Below are 14,287 nucleotides of genomic sequence, written 5' to 3' on the forward strand. Positions count from 1 at the left end.
GATGTTCGGTGGTGGTGTGGTAAGTTGAAAAAAAATCTAAAATTAAAGAATTGCATTAGACTTCCATTTATTCCCGTTTGACTTTGAAAAAATTAAGCTTCATGATGCATATTCTTCATCTTCTTGACTCCCTCCAAAACTTCATATAAAAACAATGGCGTCTTTCTGCGTTGATTTTTTAATGTGCGCTGGTTTTTCTTAAGTGCCCAGAAGGTCTTTTGGAAGTCGTCCCAGGAAAAATGTAAGTTGACCAAACTTGCTTAAATATGAAAAACTGGCGCAGACATCAGGTTACGACGCGAAAAATACTAACCTAAAAAAAATTGTAACTAACTGAGTTACGCTGGTGTAGAAACTTTGGGGAAACTTGGATATTTTAATTTGCGCCAAAAAAAGCAGCGCCCGCCAAAAAGGCGGCACAGTTAACTAGGGAAAATTGAGCCCTTTAACCTACTTAATCATTTAGAATCATGGTTTAGAAAAGAAACTTTGAATTCCTTAGAATTACTCTGAATACTTAGCGTTAGGATAATGGAAACAAATCTGATTTTATGGTCCTGGCTGCAAACATATGCCAAGGTAAAAATTTACCTAAATCATCTCTGTTGATACTATTGCACCAGTAAACAGACCAGAGTAGTGCCAATGCTACGGTTTATTTGCACTAATTCAATGAGGATGATTTGCTTAAATCGTAGTTGAATTGGTCTCAAATCTGAAACAAGCCAAGATGCAATACTACTATTCATCTCGTCACTGGGGAAATGGAATCACAATACACTATATTAAATTGCTCCTCGAAGCTCTGGAATCCCTCCCTGAACTTCTCCGCCATTCTACCTCTCCTTCCTCCTTTAAGACGCTCCTCAAAACCTACCTCTTTATCCGACCTAATATCTCTTTATGTGGCCCGGTGTCAAATTTTGTTTTATAATGTTCCTCTGAAGCGCCTTGGGATGTTTTACTACATTTCATGGTATATAAATATAAGTTATTGTGGTAAATATCCTTTATTCTAAGTCTTTCAACTCCCTTACATTGGCTGCCTTCTTGTTCATTATTTTTTATACTAAAGCTATAATATCTATTTTTAAGTCCTTCAAAATCCAATGTGAAATTAAACAAAAATGAAAAGGCTGAACTTTAACAAAAAACACCAGATGACAGATCAATGTTGAATTTTACATGCAAGGTAAAGGATGTCAGTGCTGAAAAATGGAATTAAAAGCTTATTTTCAATGTCTGCCTCCTCTCAAACTATCAAACTTTGCTTTGTGTCAAGATCCTTGAATGTGTCATCACTGAAGCTCCATGCTCATTTCTCCCACACTTCAATTTATATCAGTTACCATCACTGCGACAACCCTGATCAAAGACACCAATGACAGCCTCTGCGATTGCAACTATAGTAAATTATCCCTCCTTATCTTCAACATGTTCGACTGTACCTCTCCTCTATGGTCCACCTCAGTGTGACTGAATTTACTTTGTTCCAATTCTAACTATCCAAATGTAGCCAGCACACCTCCAGCAATGGCTTCTCTTTCTGCCCTCAAATGGTCATCTCTGGACTACCCTAAGGGTCCATCTTTAGCTCCCTTCTTTTCTTCATTTACAGGTTGTCCCTCGGCAACATTATACATAGGCACGGGACCGGTTTTCGTATGCGTGCTAAAACAACCCAGCTCCACCATTGCCCACAACTTGATGACCACCTTTGTGCCCGCAAGTTACATCCCCTTATCCATGCTTTCGTTACTTCCACATTTAATTGCTGTCCGAGTTGTGCCGCTCCACCTTTATCTTTGCGAAAATGGCATCTCACTGTCTGGCTTACCATTGAAATGCATTGAATGGCATGAAGTTGCTATATTTGTGGGGAAGATACAAACTAATGTCACCGAAGAACGTTAAGTCTTGTCATTTCAAGCGCAAGTACCCTTTTAATGACATTATAAATGTTCTGGCTCTGAAAACAAGTGTGGAGTCTCATTCTTTCAGGTATTAATTGATATTGGAGATTTAAAAAAAATTCTAAATCCATATTTTTAAAAAACTTTTCCTTTCTGTCTCTTGTTTCTCTCTCTTAATCTAATCTTTCTTTCCCTCTCTTTATTTCTCTTTCTTTCTCTTTCTGTACCCGATTTGACATTAAGATTTGACATTCAGAAGAATGAGAGATGATCTTATCGAAACGTATAAGATTATGAGGGGGCTTGAGAAAGTGGATGCAGAGAGGATGTTTCCACTGATAGGGTAGACTAGAACTAGGGGACATAATCTTAGAATAAGGGGCCGCCCATTTAAAACTGAGATGAGGAGGAATTTTTTCTCTGAGGGTTGTAAATCTGTGGAATTCGCTGCCGCAGAGAGCTGTGGAAGCCAGGACATTGAATAAATTTAAGACAGAGATAGACTGTTTCTTAACTGATAAGGGAATAAGGGCTTATGGGGAGCAGGCAGGGAAGCAGACCTGGGTCCATGATCGGCTCAGCCATGATCGTATTAAATGGCGGAGCAGGCTCGAGGGGCTGTAAGGCCTATTCCTGCTCCTTTTTCTTATGTTCTTATGTAAATTCATCCAACTCTCATTTACACTTCCTTCTCGGTCCTTATGCTGTTTGTTTCACAATCCTTCAATCTTTAAGGAGATACAAAGCTGCTTTCCCTGTTCACTCAGATCCTAGATGCCATTTCACTCACTGCGCAGTTATCAGCTTACACTTAGTAACTTGCCATGCAAAACATTTAAAAACTTATATGCACAAGGGCAAGTCTATCTAACGGTAGGCACCATTAAATACCCTGCCACAGTAAATTATGGGCCATAGTTGTACTATATAAATGTAATATGTTGAATACTTTATTAAGCATCCAATATCAAAATCAAGCAGTCTCAGGCAAGATATAGTATGCAAAATGAACCTTCTGCTAATCTGTTCATTTGTTCAAAACCCTAAATTTATAGCACTTTCTTGGGGATAGACTTTCCATTATTATTTTTGGGCAATATTTCCGGCGTTAGTGGTTGTATTATTTTTCAGGATCACTGGAATAGCGCCCATTTTAAAAACTGCTAGTTTCGCCTTTTTAATTTGGGCGATATCCTTAGCAATGTGCAATGGACGACAGCTATGTATTCAGTCGTGCAAGGCTGGCGTTCATAGCAACGGCCGTTCTGCGCATGTGCAGTTTTTAAAAATCAGTCAATTAACTTTTCCCATGATTTGGGAGGTCAGGGGTCATCAGGGAGGGAGAGAGAGAAGGAAGGTTGTGTCGAGGCAATGGAGATGGAACATGAGGAATCGAGAGAGTGTTGCGGAGGTTGCAGGAAGAAGGAGGGCGAAAGCTTTTTCTGATGAAGCTAACGAAGCTCTGGTCCATGAGGCGGAGACTCGGTGGGGCCAATTAACCTGGGGTGGGCGTGGTAAACCACCCCCCTGGATATACTAGTGAATATGGGCGGACATCGCTGAAGTGCTAATTTCGGCAGCTCACAATGTGAGAGAACCAAACCAGTTCTGCAAGCACTGGAACAGTCTGGTGGCATCTGCATGAGTAAGTATTAAGTTATTACATTTATAATTTAATGATGCACTGACTCATTAATTATAAATGTAAATCTGCTGTATTGTAATTAAGCTAGGTAATCTTGGGTAGTATCCCTGTTAAGATTTGGATTGGGGTCGGAACCTATGTCCCCAGGACTCTAACCCTGGGAGGGCAGATGTCCCAGGAACCATTCCGTGCAAATGTGCATTCGTAATCTTTCTGAGATGCCTTAAACTGAATCGACAGTATTATTATTTAAATGTTTTGATCGAAAATTGGGGCCAAAGGAATGACTGTAAACACTCGGCATTTCAACCACTTTAGTTTAGAGGAGAATTACTGAATTATATCACTGCTTGTGTGCTGTGAGCAACTCTTTAACTTGGGCACTGTCTCCTTTTGAGTTAGGTTGTGGATGGAGGCATGACTGAGTGCTGTCGGGGCTGCTCAGCTTTGCCCAGACTGCGAGTCTCTCCGGCTGCTGTCAGTCACATAGTGATCCAGCCTGGACTGGGGGAGAGCTGCCCTGGGACACTTGTTGGGGCATTAGCTCTGGCCACATGGAGGTCTCCGAGCACAGCCCAAGGACACGGTGCGTCTTCCCCTCATGGTCCGGTCATTGCCGAGCTCACCAGCGGTCTTGATTACGCCACCCCCCCACCCTCGGGGACCTCCATCGATTGCAATAACCTGGCTCCCTCCCCTCAGGTGGCAAATGGCACGGCCCGTGGATGGGGCCTTTCCTGGGGATTGTACGTGAGGGGCTTGGTGTCACGATTTGTTCCGAACCATAATCTTATTAAATTTCTTCTCTGAACGTAGATGTTAGAACTATTGTATATGTAGGCACTCTGTTAATGACTCCACGAGGCAGGGGTATGGTACTTAAACTGTGAAGACTGTAGTCCTTTATTGCAGCTCCTAGAGTGAGGACACCAAGAGGTGAGCTCCCTTTTATACTGGGTTACCTGCAGTGTGCAGGTGACCCTTAGGTCTCCAGCAGCAACACCCTCTGGTGTACAGGTAAGGTATATACAGGGTGAAGGTACATTCAGTGTTATAGTACTTCATAACATTGTAGGCATGCATACATAACAACACTCCCCCCTAAGCATTTTTCAAGTCCTTATTGCCATAACCTGGGGAGGTGATCAGTAGTGGGCTGTGGGAGGTTATGGTGAGGGTGCCAGGTGTGATCCCTGTGCTTGAGGCTGGCCTCATACATTTCCCCCCCCCCCCCCCGCCACACATAGACCATGTGGGTGTCACTGTTGTGGGATCCCTCAGTGGGGGAGCCAGTGTAGTGGTAAGGGTACATATTCTGTAGAGTGGGTAAGTGATGGTGTGTGGTGGTGGGCAGGGCCACAGGACTGTGCGGGCTCCTTGTCCTCCATTGGTGATGAAAGTCTGGTCATCCCAGGGTCTGCCAGGAAAGCTGGAGGGTACTGGCCTCTCACTCCTGGTGTTGGCCCTGGTGGTCAGGGGGTGTAGGGCCGATCTGGGGCAGGTTGCCGGTGGTGGTGGCTGTGCTGCCCATTGACCGCTGTCCCTGCAGTGGGTCTGCTCCCACTGAATGTGTGTGAGTCCTTCCTGGGGCATCACATTTGTCCCAAAAGTCCAGGCTACATGGTCGGGTAGCCCGCTGGACCTGGGGGTCTCCCACGGGAGGATTCCTCTGGAATTTACTTGTACCTGTAGAACCCGGTATCCTTTAACAGTCTACTTCCTGCATACATAGTCAAATCTACACTGTTATCTCTCTTTACATTGTTACTAACAGCATTTACATCAATTTCTTGTATCTCGGTGTTTCCATACATGGTTATATTTGTCATTTTAAAATTTCTATCATCATCATTTAACAGTACAAACTTGTTCTTAACATCACTTACACAAGCATTCATTGCATTTTTTTCATCCGTTATTCCGGAATCACAATTCAACATTACATTAGCATACCTGCATTCGCTAACTGCACTTTTAATTTTAAAGTCCTTGTCATCTTTAGAGTGAAACTGTCCCTTTAATTTCTTTGGGTTACCGGTCTCCTTTAAGGGGGCCTTTCAATCCGGTTCGCTGCTCGGTGCCACGTGTTGCTCCTGCAACACTGCCCTTCATGGTCTGGTTGCAGCCATTTTGATTTTAGGTTCTTTGCCTCGTGGTGCGGCCGCCATCTTCTCGCTCTCCTCCAGGTAAGCTGTGGTGATCTTTTCCTTCTCAGGTTCAGCCCCAGACGTCAGGAATCCACTTTTTTTGCCGATCTTTTTCTCTTGGAGTCCTGCCGGTGAGGTCTGGATGCTCGATTTGGGTGATCTCGCCACGGTGTTGTGCAGTCGTCGCCGCGCAGTCGAGCTGGATGGTAGGATTTCTAGGTGCAGCGATAGATCCAAGTTCGGGACTGCGTGGGATGTCGATTGCTGGAGCCCGGAGGCCGTTGTCACTTCGACCGACTTGGACCTGTTTCATCCAACTTCTTCCCAGCAGCGTTGGACCATCGCCAGCAACGATCCACAGTGGGAGCTGGTTCATCACGCCGCCCTGGGTGACCTGTACATCCACGCTGCCAACGACTGGGATTTTGCCTTTGATGTAGGTGAGCAGCGTTGCCTAGATAGGAGACAGTTTTGATCGTTTGCCGGGATTGATCCAAAGTTTTTCAAAGGTCGTCTGGCTCACCAAAGACTGGCTCGCCCCTGTGTCGATCTCCATCGAAACTGGAACGCCGTTGATGTCTACTTCCATCTTCCACGGGGAACTCTTGTGGAGCAGGTATAAATTCCATACTCTTCTTCCAGGGGTTGAGCAGCTTCATCATCATCTGTGTCGGAGCCCAGGTGATCAGCCAACTCTTCAGCGACGCGGTGAGTAAAGCTTTTTCTGCACATTCTCTGAAGGTGACCTTTCGCGTTGCAGCCTTTGCAGGTATAGTCTTTGTATCGGCACTGGTGGGCCCTGTGGTTTCCTCCACAGCGCCAGCATGGGGCTAGCCGGTTGGCCCCGTGTGGCGGACTCAGGGTTGTGGGACTCGGGGCAGCATTTCTGCCATTCAGTTCACTGCGCTCGTTAGTTTAGAGTCCTGGGTGTGAGTAATCATTCACTTGAAATCGGCGATCGAAATCATGTAGGCCTGGCTCACTTTAGTTGCCTTCTGCAGGGTGACTGTGATGTCTGCAGAGAGCAGTTTGTGGAGGAGGCCCTCGTGGCCGATTCCGATAACGAATATGTCCCTTAGCGCTTCGGTAAGGTGGTCGCCAAAATCACACGGTGCAGCCAATCTTCTTAAATCTGCAGCATACTTAGCAATTTCTTGGCCTTCGGGTCGCCGGTGAGTGTAAAACTGGTGCCTGGCTGTGAAGATGCTTTCTTTGGGTTTTAGTTACTCTTGTATTAAGGTTACGAGTTCCCCATAGTTCTTGATTGTCGTCTTCGCTTGGGCTAGCAAGTCCCTGACGAGGCCATAGATAGTGGGCCCACAGCTACTAAGCAGGATGGCCCTGCGCTTGTTCACCAGTGAGGCCCGTGAGTCCCCATCCAGGTCATTGGCTATGAAGAAGTGTTCTAACCTTTCCACGAAGGCTTCCCAATCTTCCCCATCAGTGAATTGTTGGAAGTTGCTGAGATTCGACATGGTGTGCGTGTAGTTCGTGACCTTGTCGCCAGTTATTGTATATTTAGGCACTCTGTTAATGACTCCACGAGGCAGGGGTATGGTACTTAAACTGTGAAGACTGTAGTCCTTTATTGCAGTTCCTAGAGTGAGGACACCAAGAGGTGAGCTCCCTTTTACACTGGGTTACCCTTAGGTCTCCAGCAGCAACACCCTCTGGTGTACAGGTAAGGTGTGTACAGGGTGAAGGTGCATTCAGTGTTACAGTACATCATAACATTGTAGGCATGCATACATAACAATAACCATGCATCCATCAATTGCATACAAACCGTATTAGCATATAACGTTAACAATGAATAGCATGTACGATGACTAATTGTGGATTACAATATCTATGTTTTCCTAATAGTACCTAGGCAATTAACTTATGCCATGCTCTTGTCACGTTTGCAGATATCTAAGAATCGGGCGGAGAAAAGGTGGACCAGAGGAGGGCCTGTGGATCTTTTTCAGTTAACCGACCTGGAGGAAGAGCGTGCCTCAGCCCTTGTAGGGGCGCATAATCGTTCTGCCACCCGTGGTGGTACAGATCCCGTTGTTGCGCCATGTGAATAATGTGTAAAGCAGTGGTAATTTAAAGTAATTTAATGCCATCTGATTATAATATATGACGTAATGTTATGCATGCAGCTTCTATACTCTCATGTTATTTATATGTAACGTCTCTTGTTCACATTTATTGCAGTAGTATTGCTCCTCATACATATGCCTGCGCAGCGCAAGCATTCTCATGTCTCCCCTTCTCTTCTACTAACCTCAGTTATGTTTTCCAGCTCACCAGGCACAACGGGAGTCCCCTGGAACATCACCCCAATTGCTGCAGGTCGTGCTGACCACGGGGGAAGAAGAAGAAGATACAACCGAGGAGGATGATGTGCCTCAAGGATCGTCTGCAGTTCCTGCGGCCACGTCATCCTCAATGGATGAAGTAACGGGGCCAAGCGGCTTGCAGCAGGGCACTCCGAGTCGTCCAGTGTCCACATCAACCCCACATTGATTGGGACGGTGAGGTAGGCACGTGCAGCGATGGGCAGACGTGAACGAGGACATGGTGTCTCTGTCGAGGGCGAGCATCGACATTGGTCGAGAGCTCCTCCAAGTGCTTGGTGGGTTGACCGGCAACATTGCCACACTATCTGTTAGAATCTCAGAGGACATGGGGCATGTGGTTGCGGCAATGCGGCAAACAGCTGACTCCATCGATGCCATGTGGTAGGCGATGGTTTCTGGATACGGCACTGCACCCCAAGATGCCGTACCACCAACAACAACAAATGCGAGTCAGGAGGAAGCAGTGGCTTCTGACTCAGAAACGTCATCTGCCAACGTCACCCCCTCCCCCTCCCATCCTCCACAGCAGCTGTCCTCGAGGTGCTCTACGGCAAGATGACTTCACCCCGTTACTAGGGACGTAAGAGGGAAAGGGGGGGGTTATGATGAGGGGGGGAGGTAAAGGTAGAGGAGGGAAGCGTGGCTGCAGGTAGTGGGGGCGGGGGGGTGGTGGGGGCTAATCTATTTTAATTAAAATTGTTGCCTGTTCTTATTGTTAAAAAAATGTGTTGAATGTTGGGGATGGTGGGAGGGTGTTTTTGTAGTGTTATCGTTGTTTAAAATTTATTGTTGGGTGAAAAATGTTGTTGACTGTTGGGAGTGGGGGGGGGGGGGGCAGCGGTGGGGGAGATGGGTGTTATAGTTTGTTTATAATTTTTTTTATATCAATTGTTAAATTATAAAATGTTTTTATTGAACTTTACAATTGTTTTCTAATAACTTAAGGTTAAACATCAATACAAGGGTTGCAAAAAATGGCCAGGCCAGACAAGGGGTGGCGTTGCTGGTTAAAGAGGAAATTAATGCAATTGTAAGGAAAGACATTAGCTTGGATGATGTGGAATCGGTATGGGTGGAGCTACAGAATATCAAAGGGCAGAAAACGCTAGTGGGAGTTGTGTACAGACCTCCAAACAGTAGTAGTGATGTTGGGGAGGGCATCAAACAGGAAATTAGGGGTGCATGCAATAAAGGTGCAGCAGTTATCATGGGTGACTTTAATAAGCATATAGATTGGGCTAACCAAACTGGAAACAATACGGTGGAGGATTTCCTGGAGTGCATAAGGGATGGTTTTCTAGACCAATATGTCGAGGAACCAACTAGGGGGGAGGCCATCTTAGATTGGGTGTTGTGTAATGAGAGAGGATTAATTAGCAATCTCGTTGTGCGAGGCCCCTTGGGGAAGAGTGACCATAATATGGTGGAATTCTACATTAGGATGGAGAATGAAACAGTTAATTCAGAGACCATGGTGCAGAACTTAAAGAAGGGTAACTTTGAAGGTATGAGGCGTGAATTGGCTAGGATAGATTGGCGAATGATACTTAAGGGGTTGACAGTGGATGGGCAATGGCAGACATTTAGAGACCGCATGGATAAAGTACAACAATTGTACATCCCTGTCTGGCGTAAAAATAAAAAAGGGAAGGTGGCTCAACCGTGGTTATCAAGGGAAATCAGGGATAGTATTAAAGCCAAGGAAGTGGCATACAAATTGGCCAGAAATAGCAGCGAACCCAGGGACTGGGAGAAATTTAGAACTCAGCAGAGGAGGACAAAGGGTTTGATTAGGGCAGGGAAATAGAGTACGAGAGGAAGCTTGCAGGGAACATTAAAATGGACTGCAAAAGCTTCTATAGATATGTAAAGAGCAAAAGGTTAGTAAAGACAAATATAGGTCCCCTGCAGTCAGAATCAGGGAAGTCATAACGGGGAACAAAGAAATGGCAGACCAATTGAACAAGTACTTTGGTTCGGTATTCACTAAGGAGGACACAAACAACCTTCCGGATATAAAAGGGGTCAGAGGGTCTAGTAAGAAGGAGGAACTGAGGGAAATCCTTATTAGTCGGGAAATTGTGTTGGGGAAATTGATGGGATTGAAGGCCGATAAATCCCCAAGGCCTGATGGTCTGCATCCCAGAGTACTTAAGGAGGTGGCCTTGGAAATAGCGGATGCATTGACAGTCATTTTCCAACATTCCATAGACTCTGGATCAGTTCCTATGGAGTGGAGGGTAGCCAATGTAACCCCACTTTTTAAAAAAGGGAGAGAGAAAACAGGGAATTATAGACCGGTCAGCCTGACATCGGTAGTGGGTAAAATGATGGAATCAATTATTAAGGATGACATTGCAGCGCATTTGGAAAAAGGTGACATGATAGGTTCAAGTCAGCATGGATTTGTGAAAGGGTGACAAATCATGCTTGACAAATCTTCTGGAATTTTTTGAGGATGTTTCCAGTAGAGCGGACAAGGGAGAACCAGTTGATGTGGTATATTTGGACTTTCAGAAGGCTTTCGACAAGGTCCCACACAAGAGATTAATGTGCAAAGTTAAAGCACATGGGATTGGGGTAGTGTGCTGACGTGGATTGAGAACCGGTTGGCAGACTGGAAGCAAAGAGTAGGAGTAAATGGGTACTTTTCAGAATGGCAGGCAGTGACTAGTAGGGTACCGCAAGGTTCTGTGCTGGGGCCCCAGCTGCTTATATTGTACATTAATGATTTAGACGAGGGGATTAAATGTAGTATCTCTAAATTTGCGGATGACACTAAGTTGGATGGCAGTGTGAGTTGCGAGGAGGATGCTATGAGGCTGCAGAGTGACTTGAATAGGTTAGGTGAGTGGGCAAATGCATGGCAGATGAAGTATAATGTAGATAAATGTGAGGTTATCCACTTTGGTGGTAAAAACAGAGAGGCAGACTATTATCTGAATGGTGACAGATTAGGAAAAGGGGAGATGCAACGAGACCTGGGTGTCATGGTACATCAGTCATTGAAGGTTGGCATGCAGGTACAGCAGGCGGTTAAGAAAGCAAATGGCATGTTGGCCTTCATAGCGAGGGGATTTGAGTACAGGGGCAGCGAGGTGTTACTACAGTTGTACAGGGCCTTGGTGAGGCCATACCTGGAGTATTGTGTACAGTTTTGGTCTCCTAACTTGAGGAAGGACATTCTTGCTATTGAGGGAGTGCAGCGAAGGTTCACCAGACTGATTCCCGGGATGGCGGGACTGACATATCAAGAAAGACTGGACCAACTAGGCTTGTATTCACTGGAGTTCAGAAGAATGAGAGGGGATCTCATAGAAACGTTTAAAATTCTGATGGGTTTAGACAGGTTAGATGCAGGAAGAATGTTCCCAATGTTGGGGGAAGTCCAGAACCAGGGGTCACAGTCTAAGGATAAGGGGAAAGCCATTTAGGCCCGAGATGAGGAGAAACTTCTTCACCCAGAGAGTGGTGAACCTGTGGAATTCTCTACCACAGAAAGTTGTTGAGGCCAATTCACTAAATATATTCAAAAAGGAGTTAGATGTGGTCCTTACTACTAGGGGGATCAAGGGATATGGCGAGAAAGCAGGAATGGGGTACTGAAGTTGCATGTTCAGCCATCAATTCATTGAATGGCGGTGCAGGCACGAAGGGCCGAATGGCCTACTCCTGCACCTATTTTCTTTGTTTCTGTGTCTGTTTCTATAATGCAATTGTAACTGTCACCAATGTAACTTCACGCAAACCGTTCATTTATGAGCTGCTGGCGCAACAGTCTTGCAGCTGCAAACCTAACACGGCTCTTCCAGTGGTATGCGGGGAGGGAGCATGCTTTCATCGTCAGGCTGATTGTCCTCTCCGAGGTCTTCATCCTCCGCCTCCCCTGTCTTCTCTTGTGGACCAGCAGTTCCATCTGGCAATTGTTGTCCTCTCCTGATAGCTAGGTTATGCAACATGCAACATGCAACATACCACAATGAACTCAGCAACCTGCACAGGGTGGTATTGTAGGTTGCCTCCTGAGTGGTCCAGGCTTCAGAACTCCAATTGTCTTTTTGACGATATTGTGTGTGGCTATATGGCTTTCATTGTAACGCTTCTCAGTTTCTGTCTGGGACTTATGCGGCGGGGGCCATGAGCCAGTTGGCAAGGCATTATCCTTTATCCCCCAGCATCCAACCGTGACCTTGTGGCTAACTCTTAAACAAAGTCAATGCACTCACGCAAGATGTGCGCATCATGGATGCTCCCGGGAAAATTTGCATTTACTGTCATGATTATTTGCTTGTGGTCGACAACGAGCTGCACATTCAGGGAGTGCATACCTTTTCAGTTCCGAAGCACCTCTGCATCCTCTAGAGGTGCTCGCAGGGCAATGTACATAGTCTATTGCTACCTGCACCTTGGGGAAGTTTGCTATTCTCGAGTACCCCTAAGCCCTCTCAGTCTGTGCCTCCCTAGTCATAGGGAAGTTTATAAAGTCCATCCTGCATGCGTAAAGGGCTTCAGTCATGTGTCGAATGCAGCAAAGTGTGGCGTGCTGAGAGATGCAGTAAATGTCGCCAGCTGAAGCCTGAAAGGAGCCCGATGCATAGAAGGAAAGTGTCACAATAACCTTAACCTCAATGGGCAGTGCTGTCCGGATGGTGCTGGTCGACTGCAGATCTCCCCTAATTAGCTGGCATATCTCACTGATGACCTCCTTTCAGAAGCACAGCCTTCTAACGCATGTGTTATCAGACAAGTCCAGGTATGATCGCTTATCCCTGTAAATGCATTGGGTGCAAAGTCTCCTCCTCAGCAGTCTGCCACCTCTTTGAGTGGGAATGCTCTTCAATGAATCTTCTCCCATCTCTATTCTGCAGCATGTGAGTAGTCATCAATACTGGTTGAGAAATTACAGACCCCATCACTATAAATGTCCTAATCTGACTACAAATATTCTTAAATTATCCCCAACAAATACAATATAACCTCAAAATTGACCACAATGGGATTAGATGATTGGCAAAATTCTAAAACGCCCTTAAAATCACTCAAGAATTACTTCAATGCTTCCATCCACTTCAAGCAGCCGTTTATTAAACTTCTTCCAATTTACAAAATGGCATCCATATTGCTGGGTTAAGGTCAGGTGAGTGCAGCTTTTCTTGAGCGTCTTTTTGGGTGAACGATCATTTGGGTGCAATATGGGCGAAATGCCAAAAGTAGCACTTGGCGATAATCTGGGTGATATTTGGGCACTAGTTTCCATTACAAATAGTATTTATACTGCAGACTAGAGATGGGAGAAGGTTCATTGAAGAGCATTCCCAATCAAAGAGGTGGCAGACTGCTGAGGAGACTTTGCACCCAACGCATTTACAGGGATGACATCAGATTTTATTTTAAAAAGCCAGGCGATTCAGCTCATTCCTGTATGCCGAAAGTTGTGCCGGCGATAAATGGCTGATAATCGGGTGCTAGTTTCCATTTATCATCAAATATGGGCGATAAAACAGCAGCTTGGCGCTTATATGAGCGTTAAATGTGTTAATATGTGCCGAAAGTCTAGCCCACGGATTGTACCGCTGCAATTTTTTTCAGTTCTTACACTCAACCATGCGGCATCAGAGTGGAATTGTCCTTTTGTGTTAGATCATGAGGAGTTTTGTATTATGAGCCCATATCCACAAGAAATTGGGTTCAGCCTACTAAACCTAATGTCACATAAGCATCTTACTGATGAGAGAAAACTTCAATTTCATTAGTTTGGACTGAATCAAAATTCAGGTCCTACAGATTAAAAGGTCAATGGAATTACCAACTACACCAATTAAATCAAGTTTTGAAGAACAAAAATGGACTTTTTCAAACTCTGCTGAGGGTCGGTGACCTATGCCCGAGTGGTACAGAACAGGTTTATGTCAACATTCCCCGAGCAGCAAATTCGTAATGCTTGGGAAAGAATATAAGAAATAGGAGCTGGAGAAGGCCATTTGGCCCTTCGAGCCTGCTCCGCCATTCAATAAGATCAAGGCTGATCTTCTATCTCAGATTCACACACACACACACACATATCCTCAAATTCCCGAACTATCTCCGTATCCCTTAGTTCCCAAAAATTTATCGATCTGTCTTGAAAATACTCAACTTGAATATACTTGAGAGAGAGATAAATGTAAAGATAATCACTCTAGGCTGATATCATTCATGCTTTTGCACCCAATTATAGATTGATATAAGCAGAAG

This window comes from Pristiophorus japonicus, chromosome 14 (genome assembly GCF_044704955.1).
Source record: "Pristiophorus japonicus isolate sPriJap1 chromosome 14, sPriJap1.hap1, whole genome shotgun sequence".
In the NCBI taxonomy this organism is placed as follows: domain Eukaryota; kingdom Metazoa; phylum Chordata; class Chondrichthyes; family Pristiophoridae; genus Pristiophorus; species Pristiophorus japonicus.